This window comes from Anomaloglossus baeobatrachus, chromosome 1 (assembly GCF_048569485.1).
Source record: "Anomaloglossus baeobatrachus isolate aAnoBae1 chromosome 1, aAnoBae1.hap1, whole genome shotgun sequence".
Classification (NCBI taxonomy): domain Eukaryota; kingdom Metazoa; phylum Chordata; class Amphibia; order Anura; family Aromobatidae; genus Anomaloglossus; species Anomaloglossus baeobatrachus.
In genome coordinates, this window is record NC_134353.1 from 314,843,398 (window position 1) to 314,869,299 (window position 25,902).

The following is a 25,902-nucleotide window of genomic DNA, read 5'->3' on the forward strand; positions in this document are numbered from 1 at the left end:
TCTGATAAAGATGAACAAGGGTTGGATTGGGCCAGACTTCACCACACCACCAGCAAATGAGAGCGGAATTTAAAGTTTGCCATGTACCTCCACTCACCCATGGGTACACTTCTCGACTTTGGATAATCGCTGGACTGCTCCTCCTTCTCCTCATGCGCCATCATGATGACCGTTACAATAGTTAGGTCTTTGTTTCAGGTATACCCCCAGTGGTAAATTTTTTCGCCCATTCTTTGCAGAATGGACATTACAACGACAGGAGACCCGCTCCTTTGCAATGGGAACAATGTTTTGAGGCCCTCATGCACGTCTCTACCCAGGGACAACGTGTAGCCTCCCAATTTTTGGCTGCCCTGCCTAAGGGCTATACTGAAATACACCCACTTCCTTAAAATGGACACTTAATGTTTTGAGGCCCTCATGCACGTCTCTACCCAGGGACAATGTGGAGCCTCCCAATTTTTGGCTGCCCTGGCAAAGGGCTATACTGAAATAGACCCACTTCCTTACAATGGGCACTTCAGGTTTAAAGGCCATCATGCACGTCTCTACCCAGGGACAATGTGGAGCCTCCCAATTTTTGGCTGCCCTGCCTAAGGGCTATACTATAATACACCCACTTCCTGACAATGGACACTTAATGTTTTGAGGCCCTCATGCACGTCTCTACCCAGGGACAATGTGGAGCCTCCCAATTTTTGGCTGCCCTGGCAAAGGGCTATACTGAAATAGACCCACTTCCTTACAATGGGCACTTCAGGTTTAAAGGCCATCATGCACGTCTCTACCCAGGGACAATGTGGAGCCTCCCAATTTTTGGCTGCCCTGCCTAAGGGCTATACTGAAATACACCCACTTCCTTAAAATGGACACTTAATGTTTTGAGGCCCTCATGCACGTCTCTACCCAGGGACAACGTGTAGCCTCCCAATTTTTGGCTGCCCTGCCTAAGGGCTATACTGAAATACACCCACTTCCTTAAAATGGACACTTAATGTTTTGAGGCCCTCATGCACGTCTCTACCCAGGGACAATGTGGAGCCTCCCAATTTTTGGCTGCCCTGGCAAAGGGCTATACTGAAATAGACCCACTTCCTTACAATGGGCACTTCAGGTTTAAAGGCCATCATGCACGTCTCTACCCAGGGACAATGTGGAGCCTCCCAATTTTTGGCTGCCCTGCCTAAGGGCTATACTATAATACACCCACTTCCTGACAATGGACACTTAATGTTTTGAGGCCCTCATGCACGTCTCTACCCAGGGACAATGTGGAGCCTCCCAATTTTTGGCTGCCCTGGCAAAGGGCTATACTGAAATAGACCCACTTCCTTACAATGGGCACTTCAGGTTTAAAGGCCATCATGCACGTCTCTATCCAGGGACAATGTGGAGCCTCCCAATTTTTGGCTGCCCTGCCTAAGGGCTATACTGAAATACACCCACTTCCTTAAAATGGACACTTAATGTTTTGAGGCCCTCATGCACGTCTCTACCCAGGGACAATGTGGAGCCTCCCAATTTTTGGCTGCCCTGGCAAAGGGCTATACTGAAATAGACCCACTTCCTTACAATGGGCACTTCAGGTTTAAAGGCCATCATGCACGTCTCTACCCAGGGACAATGTGGAGCCTCCCAATTTTTGGCTGCCCTGCCTAAGGGCTATACTATAATACACCCACTTCCTGACAATGGACACTTAATGTTTTGAGGCCCTCATGCACGTCTGTATGCAGGGGCATTGGTGAACCTCACAATTTAGGACTGCCCTGGCAAAGGAAAATACTACAAAGACTCACTTCCTCAAAATGGGCACATTAGACTCAAGAGGCCTTCATGTACGTCTCTTCTCAGGGACATCGGAGTGCCACACAATGTTTTCACGTAAAATCTTTCATGTATTGATCTCAAAAAGTAACATACACCAGATCTATCTCACTATTGGGTATGTGCCCTTAACATTTCCGCCATGAAAAATCATTTTGGGGTCATTTTGGAAGGTTTTCTGGTGAGTCCGTAAAAATGGCGTAAAACGCGGACAAAATTGTTCACAGCTGTGACTTTTGAGTGATAAATGCTTCAAGGGGTCTTCCCCATGCTGTTGCCATGTCATTTGAGCACTCTTCTGAGACTTTTGTGACATTTTTAGGGTTTCTCCATGCTGCCGGGAGGTCATTTCACAAAAATACTCGGGTCTCCCATAGGATAACATTGGGCTCGTTGCTCGGGCCGAGTACACGAGTATCTTGGGAGGCTCGGCCCGAGCTTCGAGCACCCGAGCTTTTTAGTACTCGCTCATCACTAGAGAAAACCAATGTGGCTAAATAAGGATGTAAAAGGGGCAATGAATAATAAGAAAAAGGCATTTAAAAAGCTAAAACAAGAAGGCAGCGAGGAAGCATTAAAAATATATAGAGAAAAAAATAAAATGTGTAAAAAACAAATATATTTAGCAAAAGTAGAAACTGAGAGACTCATTGCTAAGGAAAGCAAAGCAAATCCCAAACTATTCTTTAATTATATAAACAGAAAAAAGATTAAAATTGATGGTGTTGGCCCTTTAAAGAATAATGAGGGTAAAATCATAGAAAGCGATGTGGGAAAAGCAAATGTTTTAAATACTTTTTTCTCAACTGTGTTCACACAGGAAAAGCATATGCCAGGGGAAATGCAGAGTGATCATGTAAATGCCCCATTAAGTATGACCTGCCTAACCCAGGAAGAAGTGCAGAACCGACTTAGTAACATTAAAATTGACAAATCACCAGGCCCTGATGGCATTCACCCTCGGGTATTAAGGGAGTTAAGTAATGTGATAGACAGGCCTCTATTCCTTTTATTTAAAGACTCTATAGAAACTGGGTCTGTTCCACTGGATTGGCGGCTAGCAAATGTGGTACCAATATTCAAAAAAGGGTGCAAAAGGGAACCTGGAAACTATAGGCCAGTAAGCTTAACATCTGTTGTGGGTAAAATGTTTGAAGGGTTTTTAAGGGATACTATTATGGAATGTCTCAATGTTAATAACTGTTTAACTCCATATCAACATGGATTTATGAAGGATCGCTCCTGTCAAACTAACCTGATCAGCTTCTATGAGGATGTAAGCTCTCACATGGACCGAGGAGAATCATTGGATGTCATTTATCTCGACTTCGGTAAAGCATTTGACACTGTCCCACATAAAAGACTGCTAAGTAAAATGAGAAAGCTTGGGCTCGGGGAAAATGTGTGTAGATGGGTAGGTAGCTGGCTTAGTGGTAGAAAACAAAGAGTGGTTATTAATGGTGCATACTCAGATTGGGCCAGGGTTACTAGTGGGGTGCCACAGGGGTCTGTATTGGGCCCCCTACTATTTAATATATTTATTAATGATCTGGTGGATGGTTTACAGAGTAAAATATCAGTATTTGCAGATGATACAAAACTATGTAAGGTAGTTAACACAAAGGAGGACAGTTTGCAACTACAGATGGATTTGAGTAAATTGGAGAATTGGGCTGAAAAATGGCAAATGAGGTTTAACACAGATAAGTGTAAGGTTATGCACATGGGAAGGAGAAACAGATGCTACGATTACTTACTAAATGGGAAACTGCTGGAGAAATCAGACATGGAAAAAGACTTAGGCATCTTAGTGAATAAGAATCTAAATTGGAGTGTCCAGTGTCAGGCAGCAGCCACCAAAGCAAATAGGGTGATGGGATGCATTAGAAGAGGTCTGGGGGCACGAGATGAAAACATCATTCTCCCTCTGTACAAATCACTAGTCAGACCACACTTGGAGTATTGTGTGCAATTTTGGGCGCCGATGCTGAAGAAAGACATTACTGAACTTGAAAGGGTTCAGAGGCGGGCTACTAAAATAATAAATGGAATGGGTGCATTACAATACACGGAAAGGTTATCAAAATTAGGTCTATTTACTCTAGAAAAGAGAAGACTTAGGGGAGACCTAATAAATATGTACAAATATATCAGAGGGCCATATAGAGATCTCTCCCATGATCTGTTTGTACCAAGGACTATGACAAGAACAAGGGGGCATTCTTTTCGATTGGAGGAAAGAAAATTCCTACATCAGCATAGAAGAGGGTTCTTCACGGTAAGAGCAGTGAGGCTCTGGAACTCTCTTCCTGAGGAAGTGGTGATGGCCAACTCACTGAATGAATTTAAGAGAGGAATGGATGCATTTCTTGTTAGCAAAAGTATAGAAGGTTATAAATAGCATAATCTTACAGGTAGATAGAAGAGCGACCTAGATTATTAGAGGAATGGGGGGGGCTGCAATACCAAGACAGGTTATTAAACTTGGGGTTAGTTAGTTAGGAAAAACAAAGGCTTAGGGGGATCTAATCACAATGTATAAATATATGAGGGGACAGTACAGAGAGCTTTCCAAAGATCTCTTTACACCTAGGCCTGCGACTGGAACAGGGGCATCCGCTAAGTCTTGAGGAAAGAATGTTTAATCATAATCACAGATGAGGATTCTTTACTGTACGAGCAGTGAGACTATGGAGCTCTCTGCCGTATGATGTTGTAATGAGGGATTCACTAGTAAAATTTAAGCAGAGCCTGAACGCATTTCTTGAAAAATATAATATTACCAGTTATGTATATTAGATTTTATGACAGGGTGTTGATCCAGGGAACTAGTCTGATTGCCGTATGTGGAGTCAGGAAGGAATTTTTTTCCCCATTGGAGCTTATTTGACACATTGGGGTTTTTTTGCCTTCCTCTGGATCAACATGTTAGGCTACAGGTTGAACTAGATAGACTTAGAGTCTCCCTTCAACCTTAAAAACTATGAAACTATGAAACTATGAAACTATAATTCAAAACTACAGAGACCACCCTGTAATTACACCCAAACCCACCAATAACCATCAAAGTTCCCATGGTAATCACTACTCTATAGCCTTCATCCAATATTCACATTCTATATTCTAAAATCACCTGTGTAGCCGAACAAAAAGTCCCCATGATCAAACCTACCTATAATTAATTGTGCCCTATATATAGGCCGAGAGTAATTCTGAAAGAATCTGAAAAATCCCAACCATCAAACTAATGGATAGTTGACCCCCCGCCATCACTAGAACTCAAGAGCCAATCCCTGTGATGGATAACATGAAGTCCCAATATTATATGGGGTATGAGGCAGTTTGGCACAGTAATCATAGGGAACCCGAATAGCCGTGACTTCCTTGTTCTGGTCAGGCGGCCTAAGACCCGTCGAACTTGCAAGTTCAGAGAGGACCCAAGGCTATATTAAAATATGTGTAAACCTTTTGCAAGGACCCCCCTCCTTTTTCATAAATATATATATATACACATCTTGCCACATAGCACCACCCTGGTAACACTATAAATTTTTACCAATGTGGTCCTTTTACTAATAACATTGTGTTTGTCCTCTCCTAATATATATACATATAAGGACAATCATCAAATAAATAGATATCAATAGACAATAAATATAGCAAATAATGATAAAACAGCATAAGAACTGAAGTGCATATAAAGAATATAAAAATACATAATATATAAAAAATAATAAAAAATATAAACTAAATAATTTTAGAGCATACATTTTTGTATATATTTTTTGAATTCATAGATTTCACTTAGTTGAAAGTTATAAATAAATGTTTGACCAACCACACATTGTATAGATATTGATTTTATATTTATTCCAAAAATTCTTTCATATGAACATACATAAGTAAAACCCTTTTGTACAATTTTCTAACATGTTCTTTTCATACTCAAGGGTTAACACCTTGGTTTTCTTTCCTTCCTTTTTCATTTGCATTTTTTGAGAAACACACCCTTTCCGTTCAATGACTTGCTGATCTTCTATGCTATATATGCTTGGTTCTGTGAACACACTAATGCTTATGATTGAGGACTGTTTTTATTCTTTTTGTCCGAAACGCGTCAAGTCACATGGCGTATACTTTGGAACTTCTTGTGTTATGATTTTTTAAGAAGATGAAATAAAGTTTCTGAATTTTACCTTTTTGGAATTGGTGCTGCGTCCCCCTCCTTCCTTCTATTTGTCATCAGCTGAACCTTGGTTGTCAAGACAACCCAACGGCTTCCCGAGATGACTTCACTGGAGCGCCGATGGGAACAGGAAATGGCGCATTCCCTACCAGCACATGTTATGTCCTGTTGACAGAGATTGGCAGCAGGCTTTAACTGAGTAACCTCCGCGGTCAAATCTCCAATCCACCCTTGGCTGTTAGAGACTAATGTTGACTGATCAGATCAGCTGATATGTTCTGGGAAAGATGCCACCTTGGCACGCGATTACGCATCAAAGCAAGGTACAGGACATATGATGTACCAGTACATAATGTGTCGTGAAGAGGTTAACTTTTTACACAAAATATTTAGAAAATTGCAATGTTTCCATGCTATGATCACAGCTTCTTAGTAAAGCTGTGCACCAATATAATATTAATAAAATTAATCAAAAAGGTTTTAAAAATTGTACATTGTTTTTAAAGACTTGCATTGTAAAAGGTTAAAAAGTTCACTGCTATTTTAAACCTTTGTGATATTCAGGAAACTGTGCAGGAGATATCTGGTAGTTAACTTAGCAGAAGTTTTATAGAATAAAGCTGTGGACAATCATATTATCAAAGTCTTATTATTTAAAACCTATTAATTATAATCAATATCATAAGGTCAGAAGGTGGATCGTGATCAGCAGTAAGACATAAGCTACACGTATGAAAGTGCATTATGCTTGTAATAGGAGAAAAATGAAAAGTGTCTTGTTTGGAAATATATTTTATCCAGAAAATAAATACAATTACCAGTCCCTATACTGAAAAAATACAAAAGAAAGAAAACAAAAGAGGAAATGTATTGAATTTTTTTTTTTAAACCATCACTCAAGCGCTAAAGAAACAACAAAACTCTGGAGTTGTGCTTTAAATGTAAACCCCTTCCTTTTGGTATTAGACTCATCTGCTGCCATCTTCACCCTTTTTGTATCGCCACTCCAGTCGCAAAGCACCCTCTTGGATCCAGAACTTCGGACTGTCCGGAATATAAAAGTTGCATCACAAGCGCTCAATGTAACTCTATGAGAACCAGAACAAGGCTAGAACAAGGCTTTCAGAGTAAAGGCTACTTTACACACTGCGATATCGGTCCCGATATCGCTAGTGTGGGTACCCGCCCCCATGTGTTGCGCGACACGGGCATATCGCTGCCCGTGCCGCACAACATCGCCCACAGCCGTCACACATACTTACCTGTCCGGCGACGTCGCTGTGACCGGCGAACCGCCTCCTTTCTAAGGGGGCGGTCCGTGCGGCGTCACAGCGACGTCACTGAAACGTCACTGAACCGACGCCCAATAGCAGCGGAGGGGCGGAGATGAGCGGGACGTAACATCCCGCCCACCTCCTTCCTTCCGCATAGCGGCCGGGAGGCAGGTAAGGGGAGCTTCCTCGTTCCTGCGGCGTCACACGGAGCGATGTGTGCTGCCGCAGGAACGAGGAACAACCTCGTTACTGCTGCAGTAACGAGATTTGAGAATGGACCCCCGTGTCGCCGATTAGCGATTTTGCACGTTTTTGCAACGATGCAAAATCGCTTATCGATGTCACACGCAACGGCATCGCTAATGCGGCCGGATGTGCGTCACGAATTCCGTGACCCCAACGACTCCGCATTAGCGATGTTGTAGCGTGTAAAGCCCGCTTTAGGCTTCCTTCACACCTCCATATAAAAAACACACATGTTGCACAGTCCATTTTCGTGTGTCATCCGTGTGCCGTCCATATGACACATCCATGGGACCTCCATGTGACCGGTACCCGCCAAAAAAATGCATGATACTCAAATGAATGTGTTTTTTTATGTGTAAAACATATCCAAAGCCAGAAAAATTATAGATAGATAAATGCAACATGATGATAGATAGATGATAGATAGATAGAAAGCAACTATATAATGTCCTACCTTCCTACATATTCTAAGCTTCTACCCTTCAATGCCTTTCATGTGGCACTAAAGGGTGATTAGCCTTGTATTTAGCCACAAAAAAATAATAATGAAATGAAAAAATGACATGGGGTCCCCCTTATTTTTAGTAGCCAGCTAAGGTAAAACAGGCAGCTGCAGCTCTCACCCCACAGCTGGCAGCTTTACCTTCTCTGTTAATCCAAAATAGAGCTTACCCTGTGTTTTTTTAAGTTATTTATTTTTAAATAAACAATTAATTTTTTTAAAAAAAACATGGGGTACACCACAAATAGGATCACAAGCCAAGGTGAAGCTGATTGCTCAGGTATGCTATTCTCAGGTGGGAACGGCCATGGTCAGTTCACCCTCCCCAGCCTAAAAATAGCAGACCCCAGCTGCCCCAGTGGCAAATTAATTATATGTGCCAAGCCATCAAGCCCTATTCTTAGTAATGGGTAAGAATCTAGCAGACACCACCATTACTAACCCAGTACATGTAAATAGAAACAAATAAAACAAAATATTTTATTAATAAAATGCCCCTCTGACACTAGCCCTCATTCACACATTTATTTTAAAAATAAAAAAAGCCTTGAAGGTACACCGTAATCCACATGGTAGTCCCACAACATTCCACAAAAGCACCTCTGAAAGACATAAAAAGAGAGAATTAGGAAATAAAGACAAGAGACATCCTCATTCACAAGTTATTCCCCAGCAGTTGCGCCGGAATCCACATGGAGGTCCCATGATGTTCCCAGACTCAGTGTCCTAGCCTATAAAGGATGGTCAGAGAAAGAACACTACAGGCTGGGACAACAGCCACTGCCAGGTCTCACACAGGTCTTTGTGAGAACCATCACTGGCAGGGAACTGCAGTCACCTCATGCGGTCACCACAGTTCACAGCAAGAGGGTTACACAGTTGTGTGTGAACCATTTCCGGCTGTGACAAGCAGTGACGTCATGAGTTTACAGTAGTTCACTGCTGTGGCTCTTACACAAAGTATTGCAAAATACGGCGGTACTGAACTGTGGTGAATTCATGATGTCACCACTCGTCACAGCTACCGGCACTTCTCACGCTACTGTGTGACCAACTTGCTGTGACTCTGCGGTGACGTCATGAAGTCACCGCAGTTCAGTGCTGCCATCTCTCACGATACTTTGTGTGAAAAACATCAAATATGGGAGAACAAGGAGTGTAAATGCAAAAAAGAAATATTTTATTAACAACACAAAAAAAATCAAGTGATGAGAAATACATGGGCAGGGTTCTAAAAAAAAGAAGAATGACATTGCTGCTCATGATCTGATATATCAACTCTAGTGGCAATTACAGAAGAGAAAGGTCATTATAAATAAATTTCAACACATAATGTGTCTAATGTATTCACCAAATGGTCATATCACATTAACCATGTTTAAAGTGCAGAAATGCAATGAATCGGTAAAGGAAGTAATAAGACCATTATACACTCTCAAATTGCTTGGTGGTTTAAAAACAGTTCCCACAGTGAAAAGTATGAGTCTCAAAGCATGGCTGTGGCACATGTGAATAGAGATTACATACTCATGTAGTAAAATGGTGGGGCCACAATCAAGCTGAGCAGCATCTGTCATAATTAAGAAACGGATCCCCAATGTACGTTTCACAGAGTAACAGCCTTGCTACATCAGTGGGAAGTTCCTAATGAATCTCATAATGTGGGGGGATTATATACATATTGGACAGGTTAGTTGAATTAACCGTGCTCCACCACCACATAGTGGTGCACGCGCAGGTTACTGAAATCGCTCACAAAGGGCAGACAAGCCGTCACTGCAATCGGTGCATGCATGGGAGCAGGGACATGTCATCATAGATATCAAGATCTCTCCTTTACTCCGTACATCCTAAAACTCACTCATGTCATCTCCACCTCAAAAACATCTCTAGAATGTAACTTATTCTTACCCATGACTCTGCAAAAGCTCTTGCTGTCTCTATTATCTTTTCTCTTTCTGGACTACTGCAATTCTATACTAACTGGTCTCCATATTACTTAATTCTCCCCTCTCCAATTCTCTCTGAAAGCCCAGCCAGGATCATATTCCTTTTCAACCACTAGAGAAATGCCCCTACCCTGTGCCTTTTCTTGCACTTGGTGCCCATCCGCTACAAAGTACAATATAATCTTATCACTCTCACCTTCAAATCTCTCCACAGTTCTGCATCGCTCTACATATCTTCCTTAATCTCTGTCTATCACCTTACCCGTGCCCTCTGTCCTGCTAATGACCTAAGACTACCATCCTCTCTTATACAAACCTTCCACTCCTGTCTCCAAGACTTCTCTTGAGCTGCATCAATTCTCTGGAAGGCACTACACAGGACACACTACACAGGCTGTTCACACACCCTCTAAGCACTTAATAGCCCTCTGTGACTGTGTTATTCACATACCAGCTGTTGACCGGTTCATGCAGTGATATGTGAATCCCTTAATTATTATATTGATGGTTGGATTATGTAATATAAGCCATTTTTACCATTTACCTTTTGTGCTTCCTCTAATTTTTCCAAGATTGTAAGCTTGCAAGCCATGACCTCACTTTTCTTGGTTTCAGTTGAACTGTGTTACTCTGTAATGTCTGATATTGTTTGTATATGTCCCCATTGAATTATAAAGTGCTGGGGAATATCTTGGTGATATATAAATAAAATTATTATTATTATTATTATTATTCCCTTGAAAATTTAATTGATGGCTTTTTCCTCAAATAATTCCACAATATTGGACCAATGGGGGTCAAACACCCTGCACAGTGCTTGTTGAAAATTGGCCCTGGTCTTACTAACCATAACCACTTAATGATAATGCATTGATTTTGTATAGATGTGAAGCCCCACAGGTGTAGTGTCGGTGCATTACCTTCAGGGACTCCACTCGGCTGGATCTGTCACAGGTAGGAGATCTTCTTCTTGTCGTGACGCCACTCTCAGTATTGCGGTCAGTGGGGGACCGCCACTGCAGGTTGAGGGACGCCTGGGGCTGATGGTGAGTGCAGTTAGTTGGAATAGCCCCCTGAGAGTGAGGCAAGCCCCAGGGCCCTGTGTAGGTGCGTAGAACCACAAGGCGCAGAATAACTCCACACAGGCAGAATGTCTTTCAGGGTTTTTACTCACTTCAGGTGGCAGGGTGAGTAACCCGGGCGTAGCTGGGATGAACCAGGCTGGAACCAGGTATCCTTCAGGCTGACTTCTGATGGTGACTACCGACTCGCCTTCCTTAGCCCTTAGTGGTTTGGGGTAACCCCGACTTTTAGTCCCTATGGGGGTCACCCAGGGAAGTTGCTGAAGCCTCTCTCCCCTTCGTTTGCCGTTTGCTTGTCGCCTGGACCAGATCACTCCAGCTGCTTGCCTCCTGTGAGCTATGGGCCCTAACTGTGGCTACGTGGCTGCGGCTTTTGTGGTGTTGTGGTGTGGGCTTTGAGGGCCCCACACCGGCAGGTTTAGCAGGGAAAGGTGGATCTATCCCCACTCCGGGATCTGCCGCCCGTTTGGGCCTGGTTCTCCCTAGCAGTCTCCTTACTTCCCACTCTGTGCTCTCTCTCTAGCTGGAGCTGGGTTTCGGGTAGCCCTCCTAGGTGACCGTTCTCCCCCGTCGGTAGCCACTGCGCGGACGCTGTCAGACTACAGCAGCCCAGGGGAAGGGGTCAGCTCTCCTCGGAGCTCCCTGGACTCTGCACTGAACCGGCTCACATCTGGGACCTTCACTGCTGCTCCTGTCAGAGCTTCCTTTCCTGCTCCTCACTCCTCCACACACTGCTGCAGACTCCTACAGACTGTTTACTCCTCCTTCTCTTTTCCCTTTTGTGCCTGCCTACGCCACCTAGCAACCAGACTCTCTTACCACACCCCTTGAGAGGAGATGGAGGCTTTTGGCCCCCTCCACTATTCCAGTGAAGGTGAAGGCTTTTCCCCCTCCTGGGATCCTCAGGGGTCCTCTCATGGGTACATGTGTGAGACCTGATCACTATGCGCCTGTGTTCCACACCCCGGTCAGCCTTCTGGATTACCTGTGTTGTACTGTCCCCAGCATGGGTGCAGTACTCAGTGGTGCCTGACCAGGTCAGGGGCGCCACAGATGCACGGTTGTCCCTGAGAATCAAGTCTTCTGGTGGGCTCAATGTTCTCCAGTTTGACACTGCTAATCGATCTACAAAAGAATGGTTAAACAAGAACAAAGTTACAGTTTTGGAATGGGAAACTCAAAGTCCTGAGTTTATTCCAATTAAATGCTTGAGGAGGGAACTGAAGCTAGCAGTTCATGGTAGAAAACCCACTAACATATTAAAGCTGAAGCTTTTTTTGTAGGGAGAAATGGGCTAAAATTCATCTAATTAACAATTACTTTAACTGTTGCAATGCAGTTATTACTGCACCAAGGGATCAAACCAGTTTTATAAACTTGTGCCACTTTCAGACAGGATATTGGATCATTTTCCAAAATAAAAAAATGACAAATCATAATATTATTGATTTTTGATAATGTTTGCTAGTATTAATTTACTAGTATTTAGTTTTCATTGATTATTGACATTATCAAATAATAATATTTATTCATTTATATAGCACTATTAATTCCATAGCACTTTACATACAGTGACAACACTGTCCCCATTGGGGCTCACAATCTAAGGTCTCTATCTGTATGTCTTTGTAGTGTGGGAGGAAACTGGAGAACCTGGAGGAAACCCACTCAAACACAGGGAGAACAAACAAATGTCTTGCAGATGGTGTCCTTGGTGGGATTTGAACCCAGAACCCCAGCAGCACTGAGCCACCGTGCTGCATATATATATACATATATATATATATATATATATATATATATATATATATATATATATATATATATATATATATATATAAATATATATATATATATATATGTATATATATGTATATATGTATATATATATATATATATATATATATATACACATGTATATATATAATATATATATATATATATATATATACAGTGCCTACAAGTAGTATTAAACCCCCTGCAGATTTTGCAGGTTTGATAGGATGCAAATAAGTTAGAGCCTGCAAACTTCAAACAAGAGCAGGATTTATTAACAGATGCATAAATCTTACAAACCAACAAGTTATGTTGCTCAGTTAAATTTTAATAAATTTTCAACATAAAAGTGTGGGTCAATTATTATTCAACCCCTAGGTTTAATATTTTGTGGAATAACCCTTGTTTGCAATTACAGCTAATAATCGTCTTTTATAAGACCTGATCAGCCCGGCAAAGGTCTCTGGAGTTATCTTGGCCCACTCCTCCATGCAAATCTTCTCCAAGTTATCTAGGTTCTTTGGGTGTCTCATGTGGACTTTAATCTTGAGCTCTTTCCACAAGTTTTTAATTGGGTCACTGACTGGGAGACTGACTAGGCCACTGCAACACCTTGATTTTTTCCCTCTTGAACCAGGCCTTGGTTTTCTTGGCTGTGTGCTTTGGGTCGTTGTCTTGTTGGAAGATGAAATGACGACCCATCTTAAGATCTTTGATGGAGGAGCGGAGGTTCTTGGCCAAAATCTCCAGGTAGGCCGTGCTATCCATCTTCCCATGGATGCGGACCAGATGGCCAGGCCCCTTGGCTGATAAACAGCCCCACAGCATGATGCTGCCACCACCATGCTTGACTGTAGGGATGGTATTCTTGGGGTCGTATGCAGTGCCATCCAGTCTCCAAACGTCACGTGTGTGGTTGGCACCAAAGATCTTGATCTTGGTCTCATCAGACCAAAGAACCTTGAACCAGTCTGTCTCAGAGTCCTCCAAGTGATCATGAGCAAACTGTAGACGAGCCTTGACATGACGCTTTGAAAGTAAAGGTACCTTACGGGCTTGTCTGGAACAGAGACCATTGTGGTGGAGTACGTTACTTATGGTATTGACTGAAACCAATGTCCCCACTGCCATGAGATCTTCCCGGAGCTCCTTCCTTGTTGTCCTTGGGTTAGCCTTGACTCTTTGGACAAGCCTGGCCTCGGCACGGGTGGAAACTTTCAAAGGCTGTCCAGGCCGTGGAAGGCTAACAGTAGTTCCATAAGCCTTCCACTTCCGGATGATGCTCCCAACAGTGGAGACAGGTAGGCCCAACTCCTTGGAAAGGGTTAGTACCCCTTGCCAGCCTTGTGACCCTCCACGATCTTGTCTCTCATGGCCTTGGAATGCTCCTTTGTCTTTCCCATGTTGACCAAGTATGAGTGCTGTTCACAAGTTTGGGGAGGGTCTTAATAAGTCAGAAAAGGCTGGAAAAAGAGATAATTAATCCAAACATGTGAAGCTCATTGTTCTTTGGGCCTGAAATACTTCTTAATACTTTAGGGGAACCAAACAGAATTCTTGTGGTTTGAGGGGTTGAATAATAAATGACCCTCTGAATAAACTTTTCACAATTTAAAAAACAAATAAAAAAGAAATAACATTTTTTGCTGCAGTGCATTTCACACTTCCAGGCTGATCTACAGTCCAAATGTCACAATGCCAAGTTAATTCTGAATGTGTAAACCTGCTAAATCTGCAGGGGGTTGAGTACTACTTGTAGGCACTGTATATATATATATATATATATATATATATATATATATATATATATATATATATATATATATATATATATATATATATATATATATATATATATATCTGGGCACTATATCTATATATACAGTATATATATATATATATATATATATATATATATATATATAATGCATTCCAAATTGTCTGTGATATAGAATGCAGCTTGACCCACATAAAACAAGTCATCGTATAGCTCTGTTAGTGGCAAAACAAAAGCTGAAGCTCTGGGAATGCATACATGAAAAAAAGAAAAAATCCGGTCAAAAAGAGTTAAAAATTAATGTGATTTTTCAAAAATACGTAATATTTAAATTTGAAACAAGTAATGATTCTAGAGCAAGCTGGCCTTTCCTACAAAAGACTAATGGACACTTCCCTCTGACCTGAATGAGTGCATTAGTTCGCTATCTAATCCGTAACTCCCTTATGTTTCAAAGGGGAATGGTCAATCAGCTATTGCTCGACATCACTAGCAACGTCTTGTGCTTTTGATTAATAGGCGTCCCAGCTGCTGCCATACCAATACTAATATGACTTTCATGTTTGTCTAATTATCATGTAATAAAGGTCTATTTTGAGGCAATCCATTTAATATAATCAGTGAGACTTAGTTGAAAGCTCTTGGCAAAAAGTATCTAATTAAAATATTCACAGTTTCACTTTTTATTTAGAAAGTAAATGTGCAGTGTCAATTGCATTCACTGTAATCTAATCATGAAGTTTTTGTGCTTTTAAGTAACATATTAATTGCTATCATTTGGAATCTCTTAAAATAAATTCTTCATGCATGCCAGTTTATCTATATATTTATATTTAAATCATGCATTTTCTGTATCATTGCCCAAGTCATTAAGTTTAAAGAGTTCACTGAGTTTTGTGGGCATTTGTCCATGTTGGGAAAACATCATGTGAAGCTGACTTTCAACCTTGTTTAAACAATTACCTAGTTTCACGTAGTTCATTAGATTGTTAAGAAACATGTTTATTTGTTTTTGAAATGCATATACGTGTAACCATACCTTCGTCCTAATGGTACAAAAAGTAAGCTTAAACTCTTGCCTTGTATTTACTGTGACCAGGTACAGCTAAAGTTGAACAAACTTTGTTTTATCAGTTTAATTATATGATGCTATGAATTGATGTGATAATCCAAAATTAATCTCATACTCACTAAAGATTGGTTCTATTCACGTTCCATCTTTGCTTCCAGAAATGTTATGTCAACAGTCAATTTCAAAATCAGACATGGAAATCTGACTGTTTGCAAGTCAATAGGTTCATCAGAACTTGTTGGGATACATTTCAAAACTGACCTTACATTATAAATGGTATCCAAGATGTTAATATGAACAGACCCTAAAGCAGGCTTTTCACGCTGCGACATCACTAGTGATGTCGCGAGCGATAGCACCCGCCCACGTCGGTGGCGCGTCATGGGGTGATCGCTGCCGTAGCGAACAATATCACTACAGCAGCATCCCACGCAATTACCTGTTCACGACGTCGCTGTGGCCGCCGAACAATCTCTCCTTTAAGGGGGAGGTTCATTCGGCATCACAGCAGCGTCACTAAGCGGCCGCCCAATAGAAGTGGAGGGGTGGAGATGAGCGGCCGGAACATCCCGCCCACCTTCTTCCTTCCTCATTGCTGGCGGACGCAGGTACGATGTTGTTCCTTGTTCCTGCGGTGTCACACATAGCGATGTGTGATGCCGCAGGAACGACAAACAACCTGCGTTCCAAACGAGGAACGATTTTTTAAAAATGAACGACGTGTACACGACGAATGATTTGACACCTTTTTGCGATCATTACTGATCGCAAAAAGGTGTCCCACACAATGACATCGCTAACGAGGCCGGATATGCGTCACCAACAGCGTAACCCCGACTGTTGTGAATGTCAGTTATGCTTTTGCAGCTGTGAGGCTCCCTCTTGTGGCCAGGAATGGCTTGGACAGAGACCAGGTGTGTTGAGCAATGGGCGTTTTCATTGCTAACACTCTGCCTATTTAAACCCTGGTCTGCTGGCAGGCTATGCCGGATGTCAGTTGTTCTTTGTTCACCAGCCTGCTTCATCCTACTCCAGACCACATCTACCCCAGATAAGTGCTTGGCTCTTTATTTGTTGTTTGGTTCTTTTTGCTCTTATCTGAGTTTGTCATTTGCTGTGGTTATTGTCAGTTTATTTGCATGCAGGGATCTTCCCTCTCAGTTGCTTAGCTGGGAAGCTCCCTGCAGCTATGTTTGGAGTATTGCTCCTATAAGTCCATGTGTTTGTTGCTTCTTGAATTGTAATGGTTCCTGCTTTCTGTTCATTGGTATGACAAGAGCGCCTGGTATAGCGATCTGAGGGCTTTTTGTACTATCAGGTTTTTGGATTTTTGTAGGGTTTTTCTCTGGCCACCATCAGTCCCTTTCCTATCCTGTCCTATTTAGTTAGTAGGGAATCACCTTTTGCTAATCCTATCATCTATCTGTGTATTGTGTTTTCCTATATCACCGCAGTCTTTGAATGTGGGGGGCTTGCTATTCTTTATCTATTTTCTGAGGCAGAGAGTTATTCATCTTTCCTTCCTTTAGGATAGCTAGTTCTCCGGCTGGGTTCGCGGTGACAGGATGTTAGTTCACCCCTCGGCTACTTCTAGTGTTGATGGTTAGTAAGGGGATGGCGGCCAGATTAGTTGCCAATGCTCTTGTCACCTTTTACCAATGCTTTATGGTGGTCTTCCATGGTTCCGGATCATAACACCTGACGATATCTCGTTTGCGATATCGTTGTGTGTAAATGGGCCTTAAGGCCAGAGTCACACTTGTGAGACACTCGAGTTTCGCATTGCATCACTAGCTATGGCCTGCTGCCCTCCGGACAGGAGCATGCAGCTGCATAGAAATATGTTCAGCCGACCCGCTCCTGTCAGGAGAGTGTGCGGCCGTGCCAGGTAATGTGATGCAAGACTCACGCGAGTCACTCTCTCTCTTAAGCAAGTGTGACACAGGCTTAAGTATGATGACTTGCTTACACTTCCGTATAAGACAGACGTCAGCTATTCGATGTTTTATTGCATGACACTACGACCTACACTACAGTTCAAACGTTTGGGGTCATCCAGACAATTTTGTCTTTTCCATGAAAAATCATACTTTTATTTATAAAATGAGTTGCATAATGAATAAAAAATATAGCCCAGATATTGACTAGGTTAGAAATAATGAATTTTACTTGAAATAATAATTTTCTCCTTTAAACTTTGCTTTCATCACAGAATGCTCCTTTGCAGCAATTCCAGCTTTGCAGACCTTTGGCATTCTAGCTGTTAATTTGCTGAGGTAATCTAGAGAAATTTCACCCCATGCTTCCAGAAGCCCTTCCCACAAGTTGGATTGGCTTGAACGGCCTCCTGTCCATCTGCCAAGTACCACTGACCAGGTCCTGTGAATTTATTGGCTCATATCTAGTCCAAATCATTTTGGATACAATGGACAGTGCTGGATTTGGGTCTGCACTCTGCAGTCTAGGACATCTGCTGAATGTCCCCCGTTGACACCACCCCTCTGACATCTCCTCCTGCCATGGTAGAAAGAAATGTCAAATGGTTGTGGTAAGGGGTGTTGGCAAAATTGTGTCCCTCTTTCTGTTCTTTCCAGGTTGGCAGGTATGGTACAGATATCATAGCTGCATCTTGTAATGAGCTACCATACTGAATGTCAGTCACATGACCATGACTATCTCTGAGGAATAAACAGTGAAGGTTCCTTAATGTGTGTGTAAACAGAGAGTGGAAAGAACTTGAAGAAATAATAAATATATTAGGAACATGAAAACTTTTCATTATAAAAAGAATACCATTCAATTATTGAAACAGTAAAGCTTGTTTAATTTTTGAAACTGCCACATGAATGCTTTAAATGTAATGGGATTCTGAGAGACAGTAGAGTCACATTCATTGCCGAAAAACTGATTCAAAAGTGCTTTTCAAATCCATAAAAAAGGAATGAAATAAATTGAACTTGCAACAAGCGCATATGCATCATGAAATAATCTTTGTCTGTTTGATGTACCAAGTACTCTTGGGTTTTAAACATCCCTGTTCAATGAATGGAAACCCCTTTGCACATCCTTGTCCATCCTTACTGTCAATCTCTTTCCATCTCCTTTGTTCAGTCACTTCTTTAATTCTTTCTTTTTACTTTTCATTCATACAGTTAACAGGTTTTTTTCTCACTTGATTTATTTATGTTTTCTTTTATGATTAATTTGTCCTCATAAAATAAGATATTTCATCAGAACAAGGACACATACACTGCATTGATAAATTTATATATGTGTGGTATATACAATATATCTTCTAATTGTGGACAAATTCCTGTTCTCAAGTTTCCTTGAACTAACTAATTTCTTTTAACCCCTGAAGTATCAAATCAATTGTATTAACGCCTGCTTTCTCAGTCCCTGTCTCAGAAACATAATGTAACAAATCAATATCCATGACCTCTTCATTTTTCAGAACCTATCTTCCAGGATCTAATGTACATAAACATGGCTGACACCCACTGCTCTTTGAACCCTACTCCATCTCATTTCTCATTATCAGTCCATTAATCTGAAGTACCTACTGTCTTCTTCTACTCTTTAACCTTCATATGGTAATTTGCAGAGAAACAGTCCCTGCCAACCATACCTATCATCATAATGTGGGAGTTAAACCACTTCATTTACTCATGCTTTTCAGTTACCTTTCACACTGATCCTTAACAACCATTCAAAGAGTTTACACATTTATTACTTAATTTCTCTGTTCTTTAGCATATCCCAATACGAATAGTGTCTATCCTTACCTGCCGTCTCCTTCCCCTATCCCTTGTAGATTGTGAGTACTCGGGGGCAGAGTCTTCCATCCCTATGTACCCATCTGTCACTTATTTATTTGTGCTTATTGTGCTAATTTTGAACATTATATTATTTATCGTGATATTTATGTTACATTATGTACTGTATACCCTGTTTGCACCGTGTTCACATGCGCTGCTCCCTGGAATTGAGAGCATTTTAAACTAAATAATATTATTACTTTGTCATTATTAGTCTGTTGTACATTTTACTTGCGATCGTAAGTTGGTACGTTATGTTTTTTCCTGGTCATTGCTATGTTGTAAATTTGATTACAGAAGCCATTTAGCATTTATAGTCACTGCACTTTGCTTTCAAGTCCTAACGGAACATGACACTCTTCAGTACGATGTAAAACACAGTCCTGTCTTCATCCCCAGAATTGTGTTTCTGGGGCTCCTGTTCCCTGACCCTACTTATCGCTAGTACAGACACAACAGCAAAAATAGCTGTTTCATTCTCTGCAGCACCTCTGTTAAGTAGGGTGTATCGGACATTGATGGTCTATCCTTTGGAAAGGTCATTAAGGTCTGATGAGCTGGGGTCCAACACCTGGCACCCTTGCTGATCAGCTGTTCTCGATGCTGGCAGGGCAGCTTAGCTGAGAAATGCTAAGGTCTGTACCTGCTCCATCTTTTGATAGTGGCTGGGCTGGGTACTGCCCATCCGCCTGCTATTGATTTGAATAGGAGGCAGATGTGCAGTACCCAGCCACTGCGACTATTAGAACATGGGGCAGTGTGCCACACTGTGCCTAGTCACAACAAAAAATAACTACATGTGTATTTCAATCTGTATAACATGTATTGTTAGCCTTAATGAAATATGGTTTTCTCTGCTGCTCACCACAAAACACATTTGCCCACACTTCCTTACTAGGGCTCTTCACTTGAGACAAAACCTACATTTGAGAGTGAGCCCTAGAGGGAGATAGGGGAGCAGCTGAGTTCTGAAGTAAATTTAGTCAGAGTCAGTGTGAGGTGAAGAGAGGATTGTAATATGGATACGGCCCTGTCCTGAGGTAACTGCTTAAAGGCAACATGTCAGCTCCAATATGCACAAAGAACCATGAACAGTTCTGGGTGCATATTGCTATTCCCTGCCTAACTGACCCTGTATACACTAGCATAAAGAGATCTTTAGAAAACATATTTCTAAAGATCTTTTACCATATGCTAATGAGCGAGGGCAGTAGCCCCCTGGGCATTGCTTCCCTTGCCAGTCGCCCCCATTAGCTTGTTAGTACACCCCTGTGGGCGTACTATCATGCTAATGAATATGCAGCATCACAGGATGATCTCACTCACCTACAGTGGTAAGTGCGAGTCTGGAAATGTCTAGAAGAAAGAGTGAGTTTTCCTTCAGGATTCCAGTCACCTGCTCACCAGAAGGGATTACAAATAGTGATGGGTGAACCCGAACTGCAAAGTTCGGGGTCCATAGTGAGCACATAGTGTTCATGCACACGATCACTGTGCCGGGTCTGTGATTACCTGGCATCACAGTACTATAAAAATAAAGAAAATCATTAAAAAAAATGACGTAGCGATCCGCAGTATTCTTGATTCTCAGTGCAGATAAAGCAGACGGCTATGGGCTGTCACCCCCATCTGCCTGGCTTTACCTTGGCTTCAATCAAAATACAGGGAAGCCCATTATTTTTTTTTTTTTAAATAGTTAAAAAATAATTTAAAGAAAATGTGTATTTTGATCGCCAGTCAGGTAAAACCAGGCAGCTGTGGCTTTGATTCTCCACAGCCCGCAGCCATGCCTTGAAATAGCACATTGTTTCTTAACACCATTTCCAGGCGCTTTATCCGGCTCACCCAGTGGTTCTGGTGGTGGTGGCACGCTGGGTAATAAAGGAGTTAGATACCAGCTTTGTATTCTCAGCTGGTATACTAATCCCGTAATTCATGGTGTCACGCCAAATTAGACCTGGACACCATGAATTTCTAGTAAACAGTAAAAAAAAAAACACATAGAATTTTTTTTTTATTAGAAATAAAACAAAAAAAATGTAGAGACTCCATCTTTATCATAAAAAACTCCTTAGTCCAACGTAGTCCACAGGGAGATCCATGTCCGCTCTGCTTCATTGCTCTGTGCAGACAAATGTCTATACAGAGCGAGAAGCAGGGAGAGCCATGTCAGCTCTGCTTCATCGTTCTGTAGAGAGCAAGAAGCAGGCTGACAGTGAGGATATGATTCCACTTGTGTATGATTCCTGCGAGTCTTGCATTGGTATCACCGAGCATGGTACACACTTTCCTGAAGGAGTGCCTCAGCTGCATGGAAATACATGCAGCCAACCTGCTCTTGTCGAGAGAGTGTGTGCCCTGCTGGGTGATACCGATGCGAGACTCGCACAATGACAGTCAAACTTCAATCAAGTCCAGCTGAAAACTGCTGAGTGACAATCAGTGCAGTGAATACCCTGGAAGTTAATGATCGGACCTGGAAGCAGAAGTGACCAGAAGACAGCGGCTGTCCGCCCAACAATAATTACAAATCTGGATTGTTTTTGTCTTGGAAATCCAAAGATACCAAGATACCTATTCCCAGGTAGGGAAATAGTAGCAGAAGAAGATTACACTATCACTATACAGCAGAGAAGCCAGCTTTCATCAGGGCAGGAAGAACCACCATCATTGTATGCTGTGAGAAAACATTCTGAAAGCTTCTGCTGAGCTCCAGTAAAAGGCGAAAACTCCTAGTCCTGTCTCTGACTGAATTATTCTCTGCTGTGCCATCCTTACCTCAACATCCCCCAGGACCCAGCCCTAGTTGAAGGGGTGAGTGGACAACCCTCTGGCTTTGCACATCACCACCTAACTCCTGGGGACCTCCAGCAGTGCCCGGCTGTACCAACGCCGAACATCCCAACTGATGTCACAAACGCTTTATTTGTTTTATTTATTTATTTTATTATTTCCTTTCTCCCTTTTTAAATATTATTTGTACCCCCATTACAAAAACCTGTTGCTTGCTCCTGGTACAGCCACATAGCTACTCGGATCCACCACCGTGACATCAGAGGTCTATTGGGGGCGGCACAGCAGCTCCAAAACTGAACATTTCCAGCAGCTGCTTGCATTGAGAACAGCTGATCAGCGAGATGATGTGTGTCAGACCCCGGCTGATCAGACATTGAGGACCTATCTTACAGATAGAAATGACACAAAGGTAATGCAAATGTGATTTATTAGACTATCTGCAAAAAGAATCGCCACTACCAAAACGGAGCAAAACCAACGTTTCGGCCGGTCTAGGTCTTTATCAAGGATTTGCCTGTAAGAAATAATAAAGAATATTTACAAACCAAGTGGTGATGTGCTATACAATAATTTACATATATACAAGAGGTAACATGTACACATACGTGTCATGGAATCATGCATAGGACGAAAAAGAAACATCAAGGAACTGTAATGAACGTGCGGCGTCTTATTTTCAGCAGTAAGTTGCTATGCGAAGAAAAGGGAACAGTAAATGAGCACCTTAAGCATGTTAAAATATCATACAACAGAATCAAGTCAGCGTGGATACTGTGAAATGTATTCTGAGTTAAACCAAGAGGAGGTAATCATATGAGAATCAAGCAATATAAATCTAGGGAAAGCAATTACATTGGGCAAATATGCAGACTGCACTTGAAACAATGATTGAGAGGCTACTACCACGATTACAACTGTATGTGGTACAGAAGAGTCAAATTACATGTGCAAGCAGTTACATATCAATAGCCAGGGAGACGTGGATAAGAGGTGACACAGAAGAGAGATTGCCTGTAGACAAAGCCAAAAGGATTGTAAATAGAGGTACCTGGGTGAACGGACAATAAACAAATAGTCACCAGTACGGACAGTAGTTGTACAAATACCTTAAGACACCCAGGAGTGGGGACAGGGTCCCAGAGGACATGGGTGTCAGCAGGACAGTGTGGCAGGCGGCGGTGAGCTGCAGTATGTTCTGTGCTTATTAATGGCAGGTGCCATTTCCGGGTTCACCTAGCACAGCGTGTGCGCCTGCACGGGTGACGTCATTGGTGATGTGGGTGGGCGGGATTTAAAGTACCAACTATAGGCTGCAAGCCTTAGCTGTAAACTGTACCCTTGCTGGTTACAAAAAATAGATAAGATACCATGCTATTTTGTTCTTTTTGGCATGGATTACTACCCACTTTTCTTAAAAAGCCAAGGCAAAGCTGAGAGCTGGTCTGGTATTCTCAGACCTTCAGCTGTCATTAGAAGCGCCAATTCTGGCACTGTACCTGGCTGTTTCCGATTGCCCTGGTGCAGTGGCAATTGAGGCAATGGATTATGGGGTTGATGCCAGCTGTGAATTAACAGTTATCATCAAGTCCTGGTATTTGCAATGGGTGGGCATATATCGGACACCCCCATTACTAAGCCAGTGAATGTAAAGAGAATAATAATAATAATAATAATAATAATAATAATAATGATAAAAAATCTTTATTTCTATAGCGCCAACATATTCTGCAGCGCTCTACAATTAAGGAGGTTGAGCATGCGAGGGTCTGCAGTAAAATGTGGGGATTGCAGGTAAGTGCATAGTTTAGCACAAGTTGATAGTTGTGATAACTGTAATTGTTTAATTTCATAAGGGAATTGCGTGTCTGTTTGTCTGGGATACTGTGAAAAAACACAAAAAAAGAAGTGTTTGTCTTGTGATTTAATTAGTAGTAGTAGTCACAGCTGTTTCTAGAATCTTCTAGAAACTACTGGTAGTTCTTGTGGAACTATATATTGCAGCCATTAGTTATAGAAGTGCGGCACTCCTGCTTTATTAAGGTGCCAGAATAGGGTCCAACCCCGTATCAATAATATATTAAATTCGGCACTCAGGTTGAAAATAAATTGAATTTTTTTATTTTCCAAGATATCCAAGTTTTTCAAGCAATATTTGTGTTATCAAAAAAACAACGTTTCGGTCACACGACCTTCATCAGGTATAATAACACTACAGAAAAGTAGAAAAAATAAAATACAAAATAAGCATGTGAACAAATCAAATGGCATGAAATAACATTAACATGCAATGTACATAAACTGAAAGACGTGTCCTCAATTCATACAAAAAGGATCCTTTTGTCAATCAAAAAATACATCATATATAACTGGAACAACAAGGAATACTGGATATCAGAAAAATTGCTTTGTCCCTGGACTATAAAGCATAAATCTATATTCACAGAACAATTAGATCTGTTTCCTATAGAGAAAGGGAACAATAAAAATAACAATAATAAAATGAAGGATAAACAAATAGATAACATCAAGACTGGAACTGACGAAATACATTCCAAAAAAACCTAGATTAGAAATGCAGTATAACCCATTAAACTCACCAAAGCTTGTAAGATAGAATGATTAAATTGTGGTAAATATGAAGTTAAGAAGCTGCCTCTCCGGGTCCGTAATGCATGTGACCTGCCTGTCTGCTGTCTGGGTTTAAATAGCCCGCTTAATAGAACGATGGGCGTATAATCAAGGTGTAGCGTTACGTCACTTCCGATATAATGAAAAGGAAGTGACGAATCTGGATGGCAATATGTCCACAGACTTGGTTGGCAGGCCGGCGCCTGCGCAGAACTCATCCGCGTCCGCTCAGATGGAAATGGAATAATGCTATGTGTACGATAGCGTAACGTCATTTCCGGTAACAAACCGGAAGTGGCGTCCGTGGATGGCAATATGTAAGAGGGTTTGGTTGGCAAACTCCTGCACGTATTTCGGTTTGGATCGCTTGTATATGTATACAAAATAGCGATCCATTAGAAGTACAGCACAAGACCCATTTAGACTAAAGGTTTATTTTATTATGCAAAGGGACAGGATAAAGGAAAGGGATGATGGGAATAGGGAGGAAGGGAATTGGGAAAAGGTGTTCTTTAGTGCACACTATAAATTATGATAATAATCAATAGTAAACTTTATATATGGAAAGAGGAAAACAAAGAAAAGTTGGAGAAATAAAAAAGGGAAAAAAAGGGGGGAGAAAAAAGACAAAAATAAGAAAAATAAACTCAGAAATAAAATAAAAAATAAACAATAAAAACTAAAATAAAATAAACAGAACCTACGATTAAATAAGAAAATTAAAATAAAAATAAAAATAAAAAATGTGTGAAAAAATAAATAAAAAATAAAACAGAAAATAAAAAATTAAAAAATAAGTAAAAAACTTTTTTTAAAAAAGAATAAATGAAAGAAAAAACCTGTAATTAATGAAGAATAAAAAATAAAATATAAACAATTAAATAGAAAATTAATAATAAAAGAAAAGAAGAAAAGAAGAAGACCAGAAAAATAATAAAAATAAGAAATAAAGATTGAGATTTAAAATTA